General features: G+C 44.5%; 1 long non-coding RNA gene across 1 annotated transcript in view; it reads right to left on the bottom strand.

Moving 5' to 3' along the window:
- Positions 1-10,147: 10,147 nt before the first annotated feature.
- The window catches only part of LOC142014661 (uncharacterized), a 71,057-nt gene continuing 58,754 nt past the window's right edge, over positions 10,148-22,450 (bottom strand). The window contains exon 3 of the long non-coding RNA XR_012646016.1: positions 10,148-10,261. This is a non-coding gene — a long non-coding RNA (uncharacterized LOC142014661). The remainder of the gene's footprint in view (positions 10,262-22,450) is intronic.

Raw genomic sequence — 22,450 nt, 5'->3', positions numbered from 1 at the left:
AGACGCTTCCTTTACCTGAGACTATGTGTAGGTTACAGCAATTTGCCGACAGAAGTTTTGTCAGAAGATATCCATTCCCATTTTCTGGTAAACAAAAGGTAGGGACAACATCGTGCTCATCCTGGCTGATAGCCCTTCGTGGACTTCTCCTCCATGAGTTTATCTAGCTCTTTTTTGAGCCATGTTGAAGTCCTGGCCTTCACAACCTTTTCTGGCAAGCAGTTCCACAGATTGACTGTGTGCTGTGTGAAAAAAAATACTTTTGTTTGTTTTAAACCTGCAGCCCATTAATTTCAGTGGATGACATAAAGGTCTTCTGGCTGTGCCTACACGTGCCCCAAACTTCGAAATGGCCATGCAAATGGCCATTTCGAAGTTTACTAATGAAGCGCTGAAATGCATATTCAGCGCTTCATTAGCATGCGGGCAGCAGCCGCGCTTCGAAATTGACACTCCTTGCCACCGCGCGGCGCGTCCAGACGGGGCTCCTTTTTGAAAGGACGCTGCCTACTTCGAAGTCCCCTTATTCATGGGAATAAATATTCATGGGAATAAGGGGACTTCGAAGTAGGCAGCGTCCTTTCGAAAAGGAGCCCCGTCTGGACGCGCCGCGCGGCGGCAAGGAGCATCAATTTCGAAGCGCGGCTGCCGCCCGCATGCTAATGAAGCGCTGAATATGCATTTCAGCGCTTCATTAGTAAACTTCGAAATGGCCATTTGCATGGCCATTTCGAAGTTTGGGGCACGTGTAGGCACAGCCCTGAGGAGTAAGTAATACTTCCTTATTTATTTTCTCAAGGTCAGTCATGATTTTATAAACATCTATATATTGTCCCTTAGTTGTATCTTTTCCAAACTGAAAAGTCTCAGTCATATTAATCTTTCCTCATATGGAACCCATTCCATACCCCCTAATCCTTCGAGTTTCCCTTTCCTGAACTTGTTTGCAGTTCCTGTATTTTTGTCAGAAAGGGTGATCACATCCGCACACAGTATTCAAGATGTGAGCATATCATGCATTTCTATAGAGGTAATGTGATCTGTTCTGTCTTATTATTGATCTCTTTCTCAACATTTTTGCCCAACATTCAGTTAGGTTTTCCAACTGTCACTGCACAATGTGTTGATGTTTCAGAGGACTATCCACAATGGTGCTACTTTGCATTTATCAATATTGAATTTCCTCTGCCATTTTGTTTCCTAGTAATTGTTTTGTGAGATCCTTAAAAACTCTTCACAGTCTGCTTAGAACGTAATATCCGGACTTGTATCCTCTGCAAATTTTGCCACTTCACTCTTTACCACTTTTTCCAGATCATTATGAGTGCGTGGACTAGTCCAGGTCTCAGTACAGACTCCTGGGGGGACACGACTATTTACCCCTCTCCATTCTGAAAACAAACAGACCATATTTTCCTACCATTTCTTTCCTATCTTTTAACCAGTTACCAGCCCATGGGAGGACCTTCCCTCTTATCCCATGTCAGTTTACTTCAGAGGCTTTTGTGAAGGGCTTTGTCAAAACTCTTCTGAAAATTTAAGTAAGCTATATCCACTGGACACTCCCCCCCAACACCCTCTTTTCCGTATGACCTTAATGGATTCTAGTGGAATGGTAAGTTTTGAGTTCTGATCTTATTTGCCAATGAAATATGTGCTAACATCCAGTAGATTTTCAGCCTTTTAATTACATTCACTTTAAATTTACCACAGGCTTTGATTTTATGTTACTATGTATTTCCTCACTTTTCCTGTCACATACTCTTATATTTTGTCCATCATTCATCAATAATAGATGGCTGATCAAATATCTGTTATATTTTACTTACTCTTTAGAAAGGGCCGAGTGCTTTGAAGAGGTGGATGAAGGCTAAACTGAAGTTCAGACTTTAGGAGTAGGGTGGAGGCTAACCCATAGCTTCAATTTAAATTCAGATTGGACAATGCCAGAATTTCCAAAAGTGTTCTTCCAAGATTTCAACCTAAAATTACAGAAATTTCACAAGACCACAAGCTCTTCCACAACTCCCACCGTCTTTGGTGCCATCTAAATGAGGGTCCAAAAACACTAGCTGATGTAAATCAGATACATAAAATTAATGAGTTACACTAACTTGCATGGTGTCAAGTATCGGAGGGGTAGCCGTGTTAGTCTGGATCTGTAGCAGCAACGAAGGGTCCTGTGGCACCTTATAGACTAACAGAAAAGTTTTGAGCATGAGCTTTCGTGAGCACAGACTGATGAAGGTGCCACAGGACCCTTCGTTGCTGTTACTAACTTGCATGATATTTTCCAGTTTTGGATCAAACACAGAATCAGGAGCAAGTTTGGATCTGTGAATGGAAATCCAAATTTCATCCTCTCTCTCTAAAACTGTGTGGGGCTCAGACTTGGAGGTGCATTTTGGGTCAGTCTCTGCTTAACTAATTCAGAAACTGGTGTTATAAGAACCTTCTTCATCTGCATTCTGGAATAGCTTCCCTGTATCCCTACCCTTCATAAAATCACCATCACTTAATCTCATCTGAGAATATTGTTTTTTCCTCCATGCCTCTTACAATTTTTCTGCACTCTGAAATATTTTAACTGTATAGTTATGTTATTTAGCTCTGTAAAGTGTTTGTTTGGGATTGACTTTGAATGAAAGGCACTATAGAATATAAAATTCTATAGTATTGCCCAATACTCTGATGAATAGTTAACATCCTTGACACAAACAGCTGAACAAAAAGAGAGTCATGAGAACTTAAGATGTGTGGGCACTGAAATATTTCAGGAATGGCATAATGCCCTCCTTTTGCTGTGTAGACTGACAGTTGACTGCATGTCCTGAACACTTCTGGACTACATGATGGAGAGTATGGAAACGCCATTTCAGAAATGCATTTCTTACTCCAAATATTTCAGTTAGCATATTAGAAGTGTGCCTTCGTATGTTTCTTTCAGTTATTGCAGTGTATAATTAGATACGCTGCCACAAAAAGGACACTGCTTATGATTCAAAAATCCCATGCAAATAACGACCACACATCCAAACTGATCTCTGGTAACAGTGGAAGCATATTTTACTGTAACTTGTACTTGCAGATTCCAGTGACATTTGTAATCTGAGAAACTTGTGGTTTTTCTTGGGATAGAGAAACCTCCAGCGTTTGAGACGTTGGGTTTAGTTTAAATTAGTACCCAGAAGTCTGGAGGCCTCTAGGAAATTTCCATGCTTCTTTATGTCAGCAAAAATAGGACAGAATGTGGAATCCTTACTTACGTGAGCATGTCCATGGAAGGCAGAAAATATACTCAGGTGAGTAAGCAGGGTAAGTAAATGTCTCACAGTTTTACCTTCAGTCAGGAAATCTTACAAAAATTAGAAACCATGCTAAAGTTAAAGCAAACAAAACCTGATCCATTTTACCTTGAAGCATTTTGTGTATAACTGTCTGTTTTTTGTCTTCTTAGGACAAGACTCCGATAGTCTTATTTCACACTAACACCTTACACTACATAATTGATCTCATGCACTCCTTTGGGGCTACTCAAAAGTGTGAAGTGTTACTCAGTGTGAATAAGAATATCTAACATTGTTATTTAGACTGTGAGCTGTCTGGGGGAGGGACAATGTTGCTGTGTACAACATTTGACATAACAAGGCCTCAATCTTGAACAAGCTTTTTAGATGGTACCACAATATACAAATATTTGATGACGACGACAGACATTCCCATAAAGATTTCTGGTGTTTTCCCCACTATTTCTGTTCAGGTCAGAATTGCTGTGGTCCAAAGTGAAAATCCTTTACTCCCATTGGGCACCAGATAGTTTCATAAGCAATAATTGTGAGAATTTGTCACCAATGAGAATAAGAGATTCACAGTCTGGCCCCACAGACAATGGGGGGAAAAGTCACCTAAACTTTTCTGAACCTCCAGAAGTTTTAGTTCAGATTTATTTCAAAGAGGAAATGAGGATTAATGGCTATCAGTACAGGAGACATACTATGTTATAAAGAAAAAGAATTTTCACAAGAGAGAATTTGTGTATTTTCCCCCACACAAATTTACTTCTGTTTTGAGATTAAAGAAATAAACAGAAAAAGCTCTTTGAGCGAGAGGTTCACATTCTGAAGCAGAAATAAGGCACACAATGGCAGTTGTCTTCAGTGTTCCCTGTAATTTTTTCCACTCCTGGGCGTTATAAATTATGTTATGTGCACAACGGCATGTGCAAGCACCACCTGGAGAAATACATGCTGCTGGCTCTGGGCACTGTGGGTGCTCTGCTAGTCATCTGGATGGCACCTGACTCCTGGGTGGCTGCCCAAACGCTCAGCTAACAAGGAACAACGGTTGCCCACTCCTGAAAGACAAATATGTGGAAATGTAATGGTTCAGTGCAGAGAATGCAAAGTCAGAACAGCGATTGTGTCATTTGCTGACATGTACTCTAAGAACAATCAACACAGCCAAATATCAACCAGTTTTCTCTCATTACCACTCTGATGTCATCAGTTTAAAAATGGCACATTGCACTATAGTATTTTCTTTTGATGTAATGGGATACTTCTGTTCATTGATTCAGCAAATTAATTTAATCCGAGAAGATGTTGCAAGGTGCATGTAAAATGCCATTCTGATAAATCCAAGTTTTATCTAATAACTGTTCACTCATACAACTTTTCACTTATAGTGGGTAGTCTGCCTCTGGTTCTCAAAGAGCTTTACAAAAATGTATTTTAACCACCTTATCAAGTAGGTATCATCCCAAGCTTAAAGGTGAAGAAACTGAAGGCACAAAGCTACATAGAGAAAGTAAAAAGTAGTAAAGGGCTCGAGGTTCAGTAATCAATTCCTCATTTTGCACGTGCACAGTCAGCAGCAAATGGAATCCATTACTGAGTGTGTTACAGGTTCCTTTTGAGGCCAATCTTAAAGAGCTGTGGGCATTCATCTCTAGCTGTGGCACTTCATGCTTTTAACCCCAGAGGTTCCCCTTAAGTGGTCAAAGATGGCAGCCATTTACTAAATGTCTGGCCCTCTGTGACCTGTCCATGACCACACAAGAAGACTGTGGCTTAATAAGGAATAAAAGCTGGGTCTTCTGACTCCCCCGAGGCCATCATTCCTCCAAGGGTTTTTACACAACAGTGGAGCTAGGTGCCATCAGTTCAATAACTGAAAGGCAAACACAGATGCATCTCCAAAACAGCCCTGTCTGTAAGAGTCCATATTATTGAGATAGGGATTTTATTATTATTTAATAGCATGCAGTAGCACCCAGAGGCCCCAGTCCAGAAAACACGTTCTGATCATTTGTGTACGGTATGCCTCACAATGTACATGTATTTGCATACTGAGCCACAGGTGAAATAAGAGTCTGTGAAACCTACATACAAGGAAATCTACAAGATGAAACAAACAGCAAGGGATGTCCTATTTCTGAATAAAGGCAAAGAAAGAGACTAACATCATAAGCCACAAAGAAACACACTGAATGTGGTACCTTGGACAGATGTCTCAAATTGGTGGTCTGGGAGCCATCCCGCACTGGACCAGTTTTGCGGTCTGGCTCTGGAGTACCAGGTGGGGAGCCTGTCTGTTCCTATCACCCAAACACCACCCTTTCCTGCTACCACTGGCACTCTCCTCCCCATGGCACCCTGCACCTGAGGGACTTGGCCTCGGGTATCACAGTGGGCCTGGCACAGAGCAGCTGCAGGAGTTAGCCCCACCCCTACATCCCCTCATTTTGGTGTCAGGAGCTGCAGGGTAGTGGAACCCATTTGGTGGCTGCATTTGCTGTCCAGGTGCTGTGGAAGGAATAGGGTGATTGTGGTGGGTTCAGACAGGTCTCCTCCTCCCCTAGCCTGCCAGTACTCCCAGTCCGGATTATGAAACTTCTCCGGACAGGAATGGCTCATGGACCGCAAGTTTGAGACCCCTGACATAAGCAGCATAGGACAGTAACAGTCAATCTGACTGTAAAGCACTGCAAAGATTTTGAGTGGGCACTGCTTTACAAGACAGAAGATTATCTAGCTCATTGTGTCTAAGGTCTTGAATGCATCTTAAAATTTCATTTCATAGGTAACCATTTCTTTGCAATACTTCTATCTGGTACAGCTTCAGGCTCTATGTTTTGTAAAATAAACTTATAATTGATTTTACTATAAACCCATCCAAGTGTGATGCTGTTACAAAAAGAGCAAATATGATTCTGGGATGCACTAACAGGAGTGTTGGTAGCAAGGCATACATATTCATTCTTCTACTCTACTCAGAGCTCATTAGGCCTCAATTGGAGTATTTTGTCCAGTTCTGGGCACCAGGTTTCAAGAAAGATGTGGAGAAATTGGAGAAGGTCCAGAGAAGAGCAAGAAGAATGATTAAAGGCCTAGAGAGCATTAGCTATGAGAAAAGTTTGAAAGAACTGGGCTTGTTTAGTTTAGAAAAGAGAAGACATGATAGTGCTTTTCCAGTACCTAAAAAAGGGTTACAAGGAAGAGGGAGAAAAACTGTTCTCCTTGGCCTCTGAGGATAGGACAAGGAGCAGTGGACTTATACTACAGCAAGGGAGGTTTAGATTAGACATTAGGAAAAACTTCACGTCACCGTTGTTAAACGCTGGGATAAATTGCCTAAGGAAGTTGTGGAATCTCCATCACTGGAAATATTTAAGAGCATGTTAGACAGACATCTATCAGAGATGATCTAGACTGTGCTTGGTCCTGCGGTGAGGGCAGAGGACTGGACTCAGTGACCTCTCAAGGTCCCTTCCAGTTCTAGTGTTCTATGATTCAAGTGCTGTGTGTGTTTAGTAGAGATAGAAATTGTGAGCTGGGAGTAACGAATCTGCAAATATTGTAAGAGTCCTGTGGATCAGGGCTGAACACACCAAGGAGATCCTCACAGGCCTTGACGGTGGGGTGTGTCAACTGTAATGATGAGACCTCGAGGGGAGTGGGAGCTGACCGACAGTGGGCACAGACAAGGCTTCTTCATCCAAAAGGAAGATGGTAGAATGGTGCCAGAACCTGTGCACTCCAGGAAGCATTACACCCCATCTCAAGTCCCTAGTCAGTACCCTATTTGCTAGACTACTCTTCCCACCCTGTGCAGTTTAATCTCCCATGCCTCATCCCTCCAGCAGTTTAGTTTCAACTCAATGTTTCCATTGTTCAGCTGCATGTATTTAATTATGAGCCATTATCCCCCAAAAAAGAGGAAATGAATATATAAGTGTGCGTGCGGTGGAATGTTCATCTGGTTATACATATATCAACATAATCAGTTATGAGCACAGAAGGAAAGACAAAAGCTTTACTATTCTTACTTTGCTACAAAAGAGTAAAATGCATTTCAAAGGAAAAGACTGGATTTCTGCGAATAAATTTGCATCCTTCTGTTTTTTTAATTCATCAAAGAGAAATATAGTGAAACATGCACATTGCCAACATACTGAATCAAACATTTTACAAGCTGAATTTTTATTTCCAGCTTCAAAAGAATCCAATAAAGTTCATCTATCAAATGAATCACAGAAGTATTAAATTCATCAGCATATGAATAGAATTAGCTAAGATTTACTGAGTTCCAATGCTGAATTGCTTTTAAAGATTTCCATAATTCCTATGTTATTATTTTACCAAAAAAGAAGAGGGTTTTTCCCCACTTTTTTAGCAAAAGTATTTTAAGGGACATTTTTTAATCTGATCTCTCACTGACCTATAGATTTCTTCAATGCTTAGAAGCAAAACTTAAAAATACATCTAAAGGGAGAGGGAAAAGAGCTATGAAGTTTTTTTTTTTTACTTACTTTGTTTTATATACTATTGTGCCTAGAGCAATTATTAAAAAGTAACAGATACATGAAGAGTAAATCAACACTTGTGGCAGTGTGTAAAGTACAGACACTGCATATATCGCTACCATGGATATAAATAGCAGTGGAGATGGTGAGGCACTACTTAGATGTGTGGAACAGAGGCACACCAGAGCAAAAAAGACAGGCCAAGATCAATGATCCATCTAGCCCAGCATCCTGTCCTCCAACTTTGGTCAATGCCAGATGCTGCAGAGGGAATGAACAGAACAGACCATCACTGTGTGATTGATTCCCTGTTCTCTACTCCCAACCTAATGGTTGGCTGCCAGAAGGACACCCTAAGCTCCGCAGACCCTAGGGACAAGCTTGTGTCCCTGACCATCTTGGCCAACAGCCATTGGAGGTCCTATCTTCCAAAAACTTATCTGATTTGTTTTTGAGGGCTGTTACAGTGTTGGCCTTCACAGCATCCCCCAGCAGTGAATTCCATAGGTTGCATTTTGTGAGGAAGTACTTCTCTTCACAATATACGCTACTCTCTGCACACCCAAGAAGTGCCTCCTATGGCTACGCTGCTGTATGGTGTAATGCTGCCTCCCTGCTGCCAAAGCCTTTCCCCATCTCAGTGGAAGACTCCAGCATCAGGAAAAGGTTCTGTCATGGAGACTCATCAGGAAATGCTCCAGCAGCGGGACTGCTAGAGCCTTTCCCCACCTGTCTTGGCTTGACAGAGCCCTTCATTGCCACATATAGCAACACAATACAGTGTGGATGCAGCCTGTGTCATAGTACAACATGTAGCTACATGTACCATACATTCCACTGCAAACACAGATGAGGACAAAGATTATACCCAGCTCCCAGCTAGAAGGTATCCACATCATTTTCTTTTTTTCAGTTCAGGGCAGCTGTGAAGTTTGTGTGTGTCTCTTGATTGGAACTTTCCCTAAATTCAAGAGGTCTTGGAATTGCTGATGCAGTTCAGACCAGCTGTCTGTCTACAGCTGTGTCTACTCTGCAGTTAACCTGGCTGCTTGTCACTGAGGTCTGAGCATCTGACCACAGCCAATGTGAACTTCCCCCGTGAAAGCCCTACATGCTTTACTGTGTCCTCACTGTTTCTGCATTTGTCTCAGTGCACCTGGGGGCATATACTATGCTTCTCAGACCATCCTAGTGCACCTCCGCTCGATCAATTGCAGGAGAAATCTATCCTTCAATAGGAATTGTGGGATGGGAACTGGAAGACTAGGAGAAATCAAGTGATTTAGCCTGTGGGATGAGGGTGGGACCTTAGGGAGAGCGCAGAGCAAGGATGAGGCCTCCTTACAGAGCAAGAGCTGGAGCCAGAGATGCTGACTTTCCAAAGTGCTTGCAGGTGCTCAATCCTTGCTGTACACAGGCCCCAACTCCACTCTGCCCATTCCCCCAAAGCCCCTCCTGTGCTCTCACCCTGTCTCTTCCCAACATGCCTCTTCCCACCCCGCTCTGCCTCCACGCCAAGTGCTTCCTAAGTGCTCCAGAATAGCTGATGGTAGCAGGCAGCAGTCCCTGTAAGATGATAACTTGGACAGCCACCCAAGAGAAATTCAGGTGCCACCCAGCTGATTAGAAGAACATCCACAGCTGCCCATAGCTGGCGGCATTTGTTGTTATTGTTAGTACACATTTGCATATGCCTTGGTGAGTGGGAGGTGCAGGAAGGAGGGGAGAAGCTGACGGGGACTCTGCTGGTGGATGCTCAGAACCCCAGCACCATGAAGTCAGCACCTGTAAGTGGGGAAAAGAATTACTCAACACCTCTGTATGGAATTGATGTTAATACAAAAGATGGGCAAAGCAGTTTGGAAACAAAGAAAATTTTCCTAGATCCCAGCTCTTATGATTAGATGGGACCTTTGACCTTTTTCAGGGTTGTGAGATGTTCAAACACTTCACTCTCTTCCTGCAATCTTTTTTCTTCCAGTTTTCAGTCAGAAAACAAAAAGCCAAAGTGCTGAAATATCACAAGGAAGACTGCTGTTTTTACATGTTAGTGCAGCAGGATGGAATTAGCAGAGAGGAACTAATGAAAGACCCATCTCTTTTGGGCAGACTACTCCTGCGCAGCATCTCCAAACTGTAAGTCCCGCTTTTCTTGTCCAACACCTTTTGAGCAAGATATACACATCACTGCTAAATGGATGGAAGGAACTTGAAATGGTCTAATAGAACCTGCCACTCACCAACCAACATCATTGCTAGTGTTGTTAGTACAGCAGGTAGGCCACTTGCCTGTTCTGCTGAAGCAACTTTCAGAAGCAGAACTTCTTGTCCAGGGAGAGGAAGGGCTATTGTGAGTTCTAATCCTCTGTTTGGGGCAGCACAATGGTATCCACAGTAACGAAATGTGATGTGCTATAGAAAGGAATGTGACTCCAAGTGCCAGCAGCTGATGAATGCCTAAGGAGCAAAAATCCTGTTGTTACGCAAATAACCTCCAGCAATGACATGTGAGGAAAAAAAATAAAGTTATTGAACATATTGGACACATTCACAGAAAAAGATTTTTCCAACAGGTCACACTGATGCATCAGCAAATGCATTAGCTGCTACAGCCAAACATACAAGGGGATGCCAGCAGCCAAAGATGGAAGAATCCAGCAACACTGGCAAGATCTTGTAAGATTAGGTCCCCCGGGCATGCCTGTCAGTCAATGACGAACTATTTCCCTATAGAGAGTATGACAAATACACTGATATATTTGTTTTCATCATAGAACATCTGGGTTGGTTTGTTTTATTATATGTCTGCATTAAAAGGAAGGGTAAAATAATGGTGCAAGCATAATGCCACAGCCAGTAAGGAAGGAAATACCACTGAATGCTTAGAGGCTGGCACTGAGAGTCATGATTCATGAAGGTTCCATTCCCAGATTTGTCTTTGACTTACTATGAGATGTCGGAAAAAAAGATCTTCTGATATGTGTTTGTACAGTGCCTAACACCATGTGGCCCTGATCTATGATGGGGGATTCTAGGCTCTACCATGGTACAGATAAACGGTAATAGTTGTATGTAGTGTTGTTGTGGGCCTGGTGGTACCCCTCTCTGGTATCTGAGAGACAATGGCTACGTCTACACGTGAAGCCTACATCGAAGTAGCCTCTTTCGATGTGGCGACATCGAAATAGGCTATTTCGATGAATAACGTCTACACGTCCTCCAGGGCTGGCAACGTCGATGTTCAACATCGACGTTGCGCAGCACCACATCGAAATAGGCGCAGCGAGGGAACGTCTACATGCCACAGTAGCACACATCGAAATAAGGGTGCCAGGCACAGCTGCAGACAGGGTCACAGGGCGGACTCAACAGCCAGCCGCTCCCTTAAAGGGCCCCTCCCAGACACACTTGCACTAAACAGCACAAGATACACAGAGCCGACAACGAGTTGCAGACCTTGTGCATGCAGCATGAATCCCCCGCTGCAGCAGCAGCAGCCAGAAGCCCTGGGCTAAGGGCTGCTGCACACGGTGACCATAGAGCCCCGCACGGGCTGGAGAGACAGCGTCTCTCAACCCCCCAGCTGATGGCTGCCATGGAGGACCCCACAATTTCGACGTTGCGGGACGCGGATCGTCTACACGGTCCCTACTTCGACGTTCAACGTCGAAGTAGGGCGCTATTCCGATCCCCTCATGAGGTTAGCGACTTCGACGTCTCGCCGCCTAACGTCGAAGTTAACTTCGAAATAGCGCCCGACGCGTGTAGCCGCGACGGGCGCTATTTCGAAGTTAGTGCCGCTACTTCGAAGTAGCGTGCACGTGTAGACACAGCTAATGTGGCCAAGCTAATACTTATTAGCATACTTCTACTAGCGAGAGAGAGACAGAAGCTTTCAGCTTACATAGAGCTCGTCTTCAGGTCTGGGATAGGCACTGCTAAAGATAAAGTGGAACAAATATATTAGGATAAGTAATTAACACATATTTCAAGGCACTATTCAAGGTGGAGGGGTCCATTAACACTTCTCCTTAAGTGGAGATACGTCCACAGGTTTTTCATCTGTTCTGTCTGGTGCCACTCGGAGTTCATGCATCCTGGTCTGTGGGAAGCTTAATTCTGAGGATAGAGTGGCTGGTGGGTTGTTTGAAGGCCAGAACTATGGGGCTAGGGAAAGATTTCTTTTAGGCTGGGGCCACTACTGAGTATGGGTTGTATCTGTTGTTCAGTAATACCCTCTGGCCATTTCTACACAGGCCACTTTCTTCAAAAGTGGCATGGTAATACATGACCCAAACTATGCTAATGAGGCATGGGTGCAAATTCCCTGCACCTCATTAGCATAATGTCACGTGATTTGGAGTCTGGAAGACCCTTCTTCTGGTCTCCAAAATGCCATGTAGAAGCACAGCCCTGGGGGAGCTTCCGGAAAGAAGTCCTTCTTCCGGAGGCCCCTTCTTCCCAAAAATTTCTGGGAAGAAGGGACCTCCAGAAGAAGGACTTCCTTCCAGAAGACCCCCCCAGGGGCCACGCTTCTAAATGGTGTTTTGGAGTCCAGAAGAACGGTCTTCCAGACTCCCAATCACGTGACATTATGCTAATGAGGCATGGGGAATTTGCATCCGCCCCTTACAAGCATATTTTGGGCCGCGTATTACCGTGCCACTTTCGAAGAAAGTGGCCTGTGTAGAAACGGCCTGTGTGAGGTGGTTGGTAATAGCTATGTGGTAGGACGAATGTGTTAACTATCGATGCTAAATAATCTGTACTGTCTTTTATTCAGCTGTGATACTCTGATTAAGTTTCCCAGACCAGAAGACAACCTTTATGTAAGTTCAAAAGCTTGTCCACCTCACCAGCAAAAGGTGGTCCAATAAAAGAGCAGTTCTCAACCAGGTGTCTGAGGCCCCACTGGAGAGCCAGAAGCTGGTTTCAGGGTTCCACAGAGGGTTGCCAACTTTCTAATTACTCTAACCTGAACACCCCAGCCCTGCCCATTCTTTAAGGCCCCAGGCTTTCACTGAGGCCCAGCCTCCTCTCACTCCATTTCCTGCTCCCTCTCTCACTTATAATCCCATGCTCACTCACTTTCAGTGTGCTGGGACAGGGAGTTAGGGTGTGGGAAGGGGTGAGGGCTTGGGTGGCTGTGAGCTCCAGGATGGGGATGGGCTCTGTCTGGGGGAGAGAAGTGTGAGCTGGCACAGGGTGTTGGGATGGGCTCTGATGGGCCCAGAAATGAGGGTTCAGGGCAGGTGCAGGGATTTGCAGTGTCAAGGGGGGTTAAGGAAGGGCTCTGGCTGAGAGTGAGGTTAGGGATAAGGTGTTTGGGTTGCAGAAGAGGGCTCTGGAATGGGGCCAGAAGTTGAAGTGTGGGGTGTAGGGTCCAGGAGGAACTTTAGTGTTGGAGGTGAATTCAGGCTGGGGTAGGGGGTTGGGTGTGGGGTTCTCGTGTCACTTACTGCCATTCCCAGAAATGGCCACCAGATCATAGTGGCCCCTAGGTGTATGATAGCTGGCCAAGGAGGCTCCACATTCTGTTCCCAGCCAATGGAAACTGTAGAGCTGGTGCCTGTGGGCACAAGAGCAGTGTATAGAGGCTCTCTGACCACTACTGCCTTAGAGGTTGCAGGGACCAACTAGCAGCCACTTTTGGGAGCTACACAGAGATGGGGCAGAAGGAAGCCTGCTTTAGCCCAGGCCCCTGCAGGCTGGACTTTTTACAGCCTAGTCAGTGGTGCTGACTAGAGATGCCAAGATCCCTTTTTGAGTGCGCACTGTGGTTGAACACTGAATGCCTGCCAACCCTAAGTCTTCAGGGCCTGCAGCTGAAGCCCAGAGCCTCAAGCCCTGTTCCCCGTGGGGCTGAAGGCCTGAGCTCTGACTCCCATCTCTCACCGGTGTTGCTGAAGCCAGGACCGCCCCCCATGCCCCAGCACCTGATGCATCTGAAGCTTGGAGTCCCATTTCCCCCCACAAGATTGAAGCCTGGGGCTGAAGTCCAGAGCCACAAGCCTCAATGTCCCAATGGGGCAGAAGCCCTGAGTCCCTAACCCCATGTGCCTAAAGGTGGGAGCCTCAAGATCAATGTTCCTTTTAAATCTTTCCATCCATGTGTACAATAATGTTTGTGTGCAGTGAGGCATGTGAGAAATGTACACCACCAGCAGAAAAAACCTAGATGTGGGCACTCTGCTAATCAGCTGGGGGAGGGGCATTTGAATTTCTCCCATAGTCACACAAGCACACAGCTTACAGGGAACACTGCTTGAGACACAAGCCTCGCAAGGCAACAGCCCTGAGCCCTTACAGCCTATGGCTGAAGCCCCAAACCTCACATGGCTGAAGTCCCAGTTTCTCCACTTCCCCCTCAGCTGAAGCACTAAGGTCTCTCCCTTGCCCCACAACTCAAACCCTAAGCTCCAACCCTACAGGGATAAAGTGCCCAGTGCCTGAATATGGGAACCCCAAGGACCCCACTCTGGCAGCCAAAACCCAGAGCCCAAAGCCACCTCCCCCACCACACACCCACTCTGACTGGGCCCGGGAGTTTGTATAGTATGCTGGTGAGGAATTAGAAAGAAGAGGTTCGGAATCCCTGCAACAAAACAGTATCTCACCCACCTTGTCTCTCTAATACGAGTTAGTAGTCAAAGCCATTTGCTAAGCAGGCAAACTTCTCATATAACAGAAGTGTGCACTGGGCTTTTAGTCAACACGCACGCCCTCAGACTTCACACCCATCTTTGTTGAGAGAGGAACTGTGGGAGTTATCCCTTTGGTCCTAGAGCCATTAGCTTCCCTCCCATTAGTAGATGCATTAGAGTGCTGAAATGAATTCCAAGGAAGTATGGGGTTGTGTATGCTTGTCCAAGAAGTGCTCCTGTAATGCTACATAATTCCATATACTCATAGTCTGATCATCCCAGAGTCCTTTGAATAAAATATTTACTTCACATCCTCACCTTCCTGTATTTCACAGGTATACAGAAGAAAAAAAAATGCAGTTTAGGCATTGGCCTTGTAATCTGGAAACTGGTGTTCAGTTCCTTGTTCTGCCACTGATTTTTGCATGACCCTGGACAAATCATTTCACTGACTCTTTCTTTGTCCCAAGTCTATAAAACAGGGTCATAATGCTTCCTGGACCCACAGGGTTCTGTGACAATTCCTTAATGTCTGTTAGGCACTCATATGTCATTAGGAAGGCTGAGTTCAAATCCAAACATATAGTCCTATCCCTGAACTTTGGGGAAAGTTTGTATCAAGAGCAGAACTTCATATTCAGGCCCATCTCTGTCACATGTATCATACACATAATTAATATTTAATTTTGGCTTCACTTACAGTGTGGGCATATTTTATATCTTCATGAAATCATCAGGGTTGATGATAAATAAGTTGCATCAGATCACATCTAATCTAAAATTGGCCCTTTCAGCTTAGCCTCCAGAACTTAGGTCAGTCCAGTTTTAAATCTCTCACATAATCATGCAGATTTCAGTAATTCACTTCCCCCATTCTCAATCCTTCCTTGAAAGACCTGTTATTAACATTCGGAGTGAAAACTGAGTAAGGATCTCAGGTGTTGTGCAATTAAAACATATCTGATTCACTGCCCAAACCCATCCCTATAGAAAAGTGCTCCACATACCCCACCCAAAAGGTAGTTTGTCTGCACAATTCCCCAAGCACTGTTACTCACAGACCTGCCTTAAATTGTTCTGCTAGAAACTGTTGCTGTATCATATTTCCGTGAGAAAAGTTGAAGGGCGTTTCTACTAGCCAGGGCACAGGAATCACCATTAATATACATTAAAAGCTAATAAAGCATAGGCTGGTTTTATTTTTCCCTTATTCACTCACATTCCTTTGATTCACAGATTATTAGCTACATGATGCTGTCAAATCTGACTCCAGTTCATTAGTTAAATTCCATCAGTCCAGCCTACCTTCAGTGCCACTGTAAGTGTGCACAGGCAGTTTTCCCTGTGCTGAAAATTTCATCAGTTTTTGATCTGATGAAAAAGTCATTGTGGGCATTAGACCACAACTCTGCTGTATTTGTGACCACATGCACACTGTCTTCTTTTCCCCTCTTAGGCTTGCATGGTCTTTCTCTAACCTTCCAGCTGCTCCACAATGGTGAGAGATACATGTCAGAGAACATGTCTGTTGTGCTAGAATCTGCTAACAGATGCCATCAAGCAGGACTGTGATCTGTAGACAATCACAAGCTTGGTTAGTGTTGATAGGAGTTACATGCATATTTATGTAGGGATAGCAGGGCACAACAGATAGCACTGTCCGAGGCAAAGTAGACCCATCAGAAGCAAAGACCCGGTCTACCCTACAAAGGTAAGAGTGACCTAAAAGGACTTATTTCATTTTCGGTTGGCAGGTCTCCACCTCCACCTAGGTCTCCACCCCTGCCAGTGTTAGGAAAGAAGTTATGGATCTCCTTGTTTTCTGGAAGAAAAGGTTGAGCAAGCCCAGTTAAAGAGCTGCTGCAGACAGATCTTTGTGCAGATTGCACCAAGGATGCTAAGACTGGGGCAATAGAGGGACAAGCAGCAAGGCACTATGAAGGCAAAGCAACTTTGGCAGGCATATCAGAAGGCAAGGGAGAAAACAACAAATCATGGGTCATCCTACAGATTTTCATGCTCTACTTGATGGGACCCCAACAATGCCCCTAAAGCAACTCTGTACATACATGAGAATTTGACCTGGAGACCCCTGCAGTATACTGGGGGAGAAGGGACTGGAGGGAAATTCAAACCATCTAACAAGTCAGAGTTGTTCAGAACTCTGCCAGAGTCAAGCTAGTTCTACCAGGTGAGTGCAGATAAGCCAGTGATGATGGTGAAGGGAGCTCAGGTAACTACATACATGCATTATTCCTGGTAAGCCTGGTTTGCCTTTTCATTGCCCCAAACTTTCTCTTCCTCCTTCTCCTTATTTAAAAATGACCCCAATCCCAAATTACACAGACCACAGAGCACTATCCTGCACTCAATAGCATGGAAGAAGCTGGTAATGGTGGCGTCTACTTTTCCTTTGTTTGGTTTAAGGGGCAAGGCAGAAAGGGCCCAGTTTTCCCCAATCAGAGTACTTTGTACATCTGTACAGGAATGTCCCTTTTATCCTCTTAAGCCACCTTGACAAAAATTGCATGGAGATGGTCTTCAATCTTCAAACATTTTTAGGGCTGATGGTCTTTGTTTCTTCCTCCATAATAGGAGACAGATCTATGTCACTTTGTGATGAGCTCTGCTGGCACCACGACAGTAAACAGTCTTTCAGCATATGAACCTGGGTTCTCTGAGCTTTTATCATCCTCAGTGTGAGATATAAGCCACATTTAGCACTGCCTGTGAAAATATTTTGGCAATATTCTCTGCATTTTTCCTTAAACTCTCTCTCAGGGATGCTCAGGCTCTCAAACTCTAAGGTAACAATCTTCCCCACCCTGGATAATTCATGTTCACCAGGTCTGGAATTGCAGAATGGTGCTGTAACAAAGAGCTCCAAAGAATAATAATTGGTATCTCTCATTAAAGGACTCAGTGGGAATAATGTACGGGACTTTTGAGATGTCTGTTTTCTTTTCCACAGGGACTACCAATATAATGCTGCATTTGTCTGTTTTAATCAGCAGCCCCTAGCGCTGTGGCACTGAGAGTTTCCTCCTCCATGCCAACTGAATGTCTGACCTAGCTCAGGCAAAGAAAGAAGCAGACCTGAACTGATACGTTCTCTGGGATTCTCCAATCCTCTACACCTATTTACCATGAACAAAGGGATTAGTGGGACCAAATATTCAACACTAGAGTTAAAGGATGCAGAGAATAGTTGCTACAGGAGAGGCAAAGGGACAGATATGCAGCAGTGAGTGTATCAGGACATTAGGGCTTTGCTCAGGCAGCAAAGGCAGATGTTGTAAAACATTACCAATCCATGTCCCCAAAGACCTGTATACAGCAGCCTTTCCAGTCCACAGAAAACTCAATGGCTGCTGCTCCAAAACTCACCTGTACCCCAACACAACAGGTAACAGCACGGTGTGAATACTTCCCCCTACCACAGCACTCCACAAAAGAACGAGAACCACGGCTACACCATCAACTGGCCTGAGATTGCCGTAGGATCAGACTGCAAACATAGCGCACTGTGTTTTGCAGTCTGAAACACTATGTTTTGAATATGTAAACATGTATTTTACTGTTTAAATTTGGGTAACCCTCTTACCCTACTGCTAGAATGATTTTAACTTGTGTACCTTGGGTATTTGCACATGAGCTTTGTTTCTGGTTTCTTCTGCACACACAAAAGTTCTATTTTTAAACTCAGGTTACAGTTTGCAAAATTAAGTAAACTCTGTGCACACCAAGACACACTAGTTCACAGAATTGTACAGCTCTACTATTGTCGACTATTAAAATGTTCTTTTAAGGCCTCAATCAGCCCAGTGACGCCACAATTGTCAGCAACGGTGGCAGCTGGAGCCATAGGCCCTTTAAATCACTGCCAGAACAGCACCATGCACACACCAGGCAGCTGTGAGGGCTGCTAGGTGGGGAAGGCGTGTCACGTCACGATCCTGGTGGTGCTGAGGCTGGCTGCCTGAGCCCTGCCCCTTCCACCTGAAGCCCCACTCCTTCTAGAACCATGGAACTGCTTTCCCCTTTGCCTGAAGGCCTGGCAAGGCTGTCTGCCCTGCTGTCCATCATCAATTTCTCCTCTTAATGGGAACAACCCAGCAATGCACCAAATACTGACTAACCATTCACAAAGGAGTAATATTCGCAACCCACTGCAGAATACTTTGGGGGTATAGGAAAGCCTACAAAATAGTTTGAAATTCAAAGCATTTTACAAAGAACAAGGGAAGTCCACAAGAACCAACATAAAGTAACATTATTAGTGTTCCCTGTTTTGTAGATGTGGGAAACACATCCAAATGGTGGGATGTGGTGTGCCTAAAATGACACAGAATCAGAGGTAGGACTGGGAATGACTGCCAGTCCTCGCTGTAACTGCCAGTCCCAATTGCACTGCATGGGAGGTTCTTTGGTGTGGAAAATAATGGAACTGCTATGAAAACTCTACTTCCTATCCCAAATGTAACTAACCAGGAGCTCAGACACATTCTCAGATAGAAAGCTGCTGTCCTATACACTTATCAACCCTTTCTTATCTCATATACATCAGTAAGTCCTTCTGCAGTTAGCATTGGTGCCCTCTGATCAGATCCATCTTCTCTCTCTCATCTCTTCCTATTGCCACCTTCTCTGCCTTGGGCCCCATAAGACCCATTGACTCTACAGGGTAAGCATGTGGAAGAATACAGTCACTGGATGGAAGTCTCTCATGGAAGTGGCTCATCCTAGAGGTACAGGATAGAAGGTTAACCAGGTAAGTGGGAAAAGAAGCCGGCAAGGACCACTATTATATTGGAGAGAAGGGGAAGGGAGATTTAAATGTAACCTTAAACCTTGAGTGATAACATTTGTTAAATCCAGATTTTTGAGGTAGGCTAGAGGATGCAAGTCTCTGATATTTATGAAGAAGCTCTCAAAGACCTGATTTTTTCATACTCAGCCCTATTTATGCCTTCTTTCCAGAGCCCTCTCTCTTTTGTTTTGCCCCAGATTAGCTCACCTCCCATCCATCTCGTGGGCTGGACCCAAATTTGCCACTGACCACAGCATTCTAACTCCTTAACTCCATGACAAGCACAGGAAACTCCCAGCAACAAGAAAAGGCTTGATCTGCTTCGTACTGTTCCTGGAGACCGTTCCCAGATTGATACACCATGCCAAATAATTATGGTTCAGAACAGCCAATTAATTTGTGCAATGCTGGATTAAAACAAAGATTACTCATCTTTTTCTTCTTTAGAAGCAATTTTGCAGGTAAAGATTACTGGCAGCTTCTTCTTGGCTGAAGATCCAGATTTGTAACCTTGGTTTTTGTATTTCCACGAATGCCAGGCTATGAGGTATTTAAGAAAATAGTTGGGGCAGGAGGAGGGGGAAGAAGGGAGAGAATAGCAGATTTAACTTTCATGTCTCTTTAATCCATTGCTGGCACATATTCATGCTACACAGCAGGCAAGCCCTCAGTTCTTAGAAAAAACCCTTGAAATCCTGGACCCAACCTGTCTCGGCAAGTGCATTCACTCACACTGGCAAACAGAAGTGCTTCAAATGTATTGACAGGGCATTTTTTTTTAAAATGCCTTATACCAACAACCTAATCATTTCAGTCTGAATTAACACTCACAGAAGAGCTACTTTATTCACCCTCTTCCTAGGCTCATCATCTCCTCTCTCTGAGATCTTTACCACCATTTCTGTCATTTACAGAGTTCTGTAAATATGCAAAGGGTTTCACAATAGAGGCAGAGAGCCAAGCAGAGTGGAATTCCTCATCCAAAGAGTTTGCTGTCCAGAGGCACGAGCAGGTACAATTCAGAGAAATAAGTGCAGAACAAACACAGAATGGCATGTGGTCTGTGTGGCATTCCATGTATACTGAACAGATAGCATTTTAGGAAGACTTTGAGAGCATAGGGAAGCTGGCCTTTGCTCACAGAAAGACATGCAATACCAGCTGCTCTGAAATGTGTGGGGCAGCATTAGGGTGACTTTGTTCTCAAAAGGAAAATGGAACGCTGGGCAGTGCTTGCCTGGGGACTTCCCCAAGCTGCTCACCTGAGCCATTCCCTCTCCAACCACACAGCTTTCTTCCCTGGCCTGACAGGGTAGCATATCCCACTTTTTTGGCAAAACCAGATAACCAGGACAAATGCCCAGTTCCCCCCTCCCCCACCCCCCCAAAAATTGGGATGCTCAAAGCAAGGCTTCAAAAGGTGACTCTCAGAGACAAAATAGAAAGTGTGAGCACCCTAGAGCAGTATTTCTCAAACTTTGAGAACACAGAACACCAAACAATATTTTTATGTGGAAAACCTATGAAAATTTTCTTCAAAAAGTTGTTGGACCAAAAAAACCCACAAACAGCAAACATACACAGCGAAAACAAAACAAAGCAATTTAATCAGGTATCATAGCAATGAGGAAGTAACATTGTATCTGATTCTAATCACAGAAAACATACCAGTGTACTTGTCCAAATGCTCATGGCACACCTCTGAGTTGTTCACAGAACAGTTTAAGAAGCATTGGCCTAGACAATATGAAGGAATAGACAAACCTGACAGTATCTAGGAGAAACTGACAGAGCAGCCTAAGGTAGGGATGTGCAAAGCATAAGGAGAGGATATAAGAGCTAAGAACAGATGAAGGTGGGCCCCAAATAAAGTAGAGCTTTGTAAGTGAGAAGGTGAAGAATAGGCTTCATGCAGAAGAGTGGCAGGCAGGGCAGAAATACAAAAGAGAGGAGACATGGCCAGAACAGCAAGAGTGGATAGGCTGAAGTGCAGAGGAGAGTGCAGGAAATTGGGAGGTTGTAGTAGTCAAATGAATCTGTATCCCTATTATCTTCTATAGTTTTTGCTATTGTATAAAAAGTTGGAAGGATTATCAAGGATCTTCAGGTGGACAGTGAAACTGAAGGGAATCAGAGGTGACACTCAGCTTGTAACAAGAATGTGGGCAAAGAGATGCCGTTCAGAGATGGAAAAATCAAACACAAAACAATTCAAGGTAAACGTTAGGACCACTGTTAGTCTTTAAAGTGCTATATGACTTGGTTTGTTTTGTTTAACCCAGTCACTGAATACAGGGATTGGCCTAATACTGGAGGTAAGTGGAGTGAAATAAAAAATTATGAACTGTTTAGACCAGTCAAAAAACAAAACACACTTTGAAAGCAGCAGCAGGAAGTAACAACAGCAATAACACACATATGTATTGGGAGGTAAGGCTGAAAGAGTGTGTGTGTGTGTGTGTGTGTGAAACAAATGTGAGAGACTCTCACACACATACTGTGTAATCTTTGTTCTAGTTTGGGTGAAGGGGGTCTTCGCCCACAAAAGCTTAAGTTCCAAAATATCTGTCAGTCTATAACGTGCCACAGGAATTCTTGTTGTTTTTGCACATACAGACTAACACAGCTACCCCTCTCTTACTATACACTATGGCTACGCCTACACTAGCACGCTACGTCAAAGTAGCCTGTTTTGATGTAAAAACATCGAAATAGGCTACTTTGACACGTATCGTCTACACGTCCTCCAGACCTGGTTCCGTCGATGTTCAATGTCAAAGTAGCGACGAGGAACGTCAAAAGGAACTACCCCAGAAGGAAACGTGGAGCGTCCACACACACAACCGCTCCTTGTTGAAATAAGGGGCCAGGAAAGCCTGCTGACCAGATCACAGGCTGGACTAGCCCTTCCAGGTCAACAGCAAGCTGCTCCTTTAAAGGGCCCCTCCCAGACACACCCAGCCTGCACAGCTTGAGGTCCGCAGGGTACTCTCCACACTCTAGCAGACCAAGTCACAGCAGATATGGACCCCCAGCAGCAGCAGCAGCAGCAGCAGCAGCAGCAGCAGCAGGAAGAGGAGGCCCTCCAGGTAGTCATCCAGGGGGCAAGTGCCCTGCTAGGTGCTGCCTGGGAGGCCACCCAGTGGTTCCTGCCAGAGGAGCCCTCCCTGGAGGCAGATGGGGACGCCCCTG

This window comes from Carettochelys insculpta, chromosome 6 (assembly GCF_033958435.1).
Source record: "Carettochelys insculpta isolate YL-2023 chromosome 6, ASM3395843v1, whole genome shotgun sequence".
In the NCBI taxonomy this organism is placed as follows: domain Eukaryota; kingdom Metazoa; phylum Chordata; order Testudines; family Carettochelyidae; genus Carettochelys; species Carettochelys insculpta.
The sequence above is the reverse complement of the archived record's forward strand: the minus strand, read 5'-3'. Positions and strand labels throughout refer to the sequence as shown.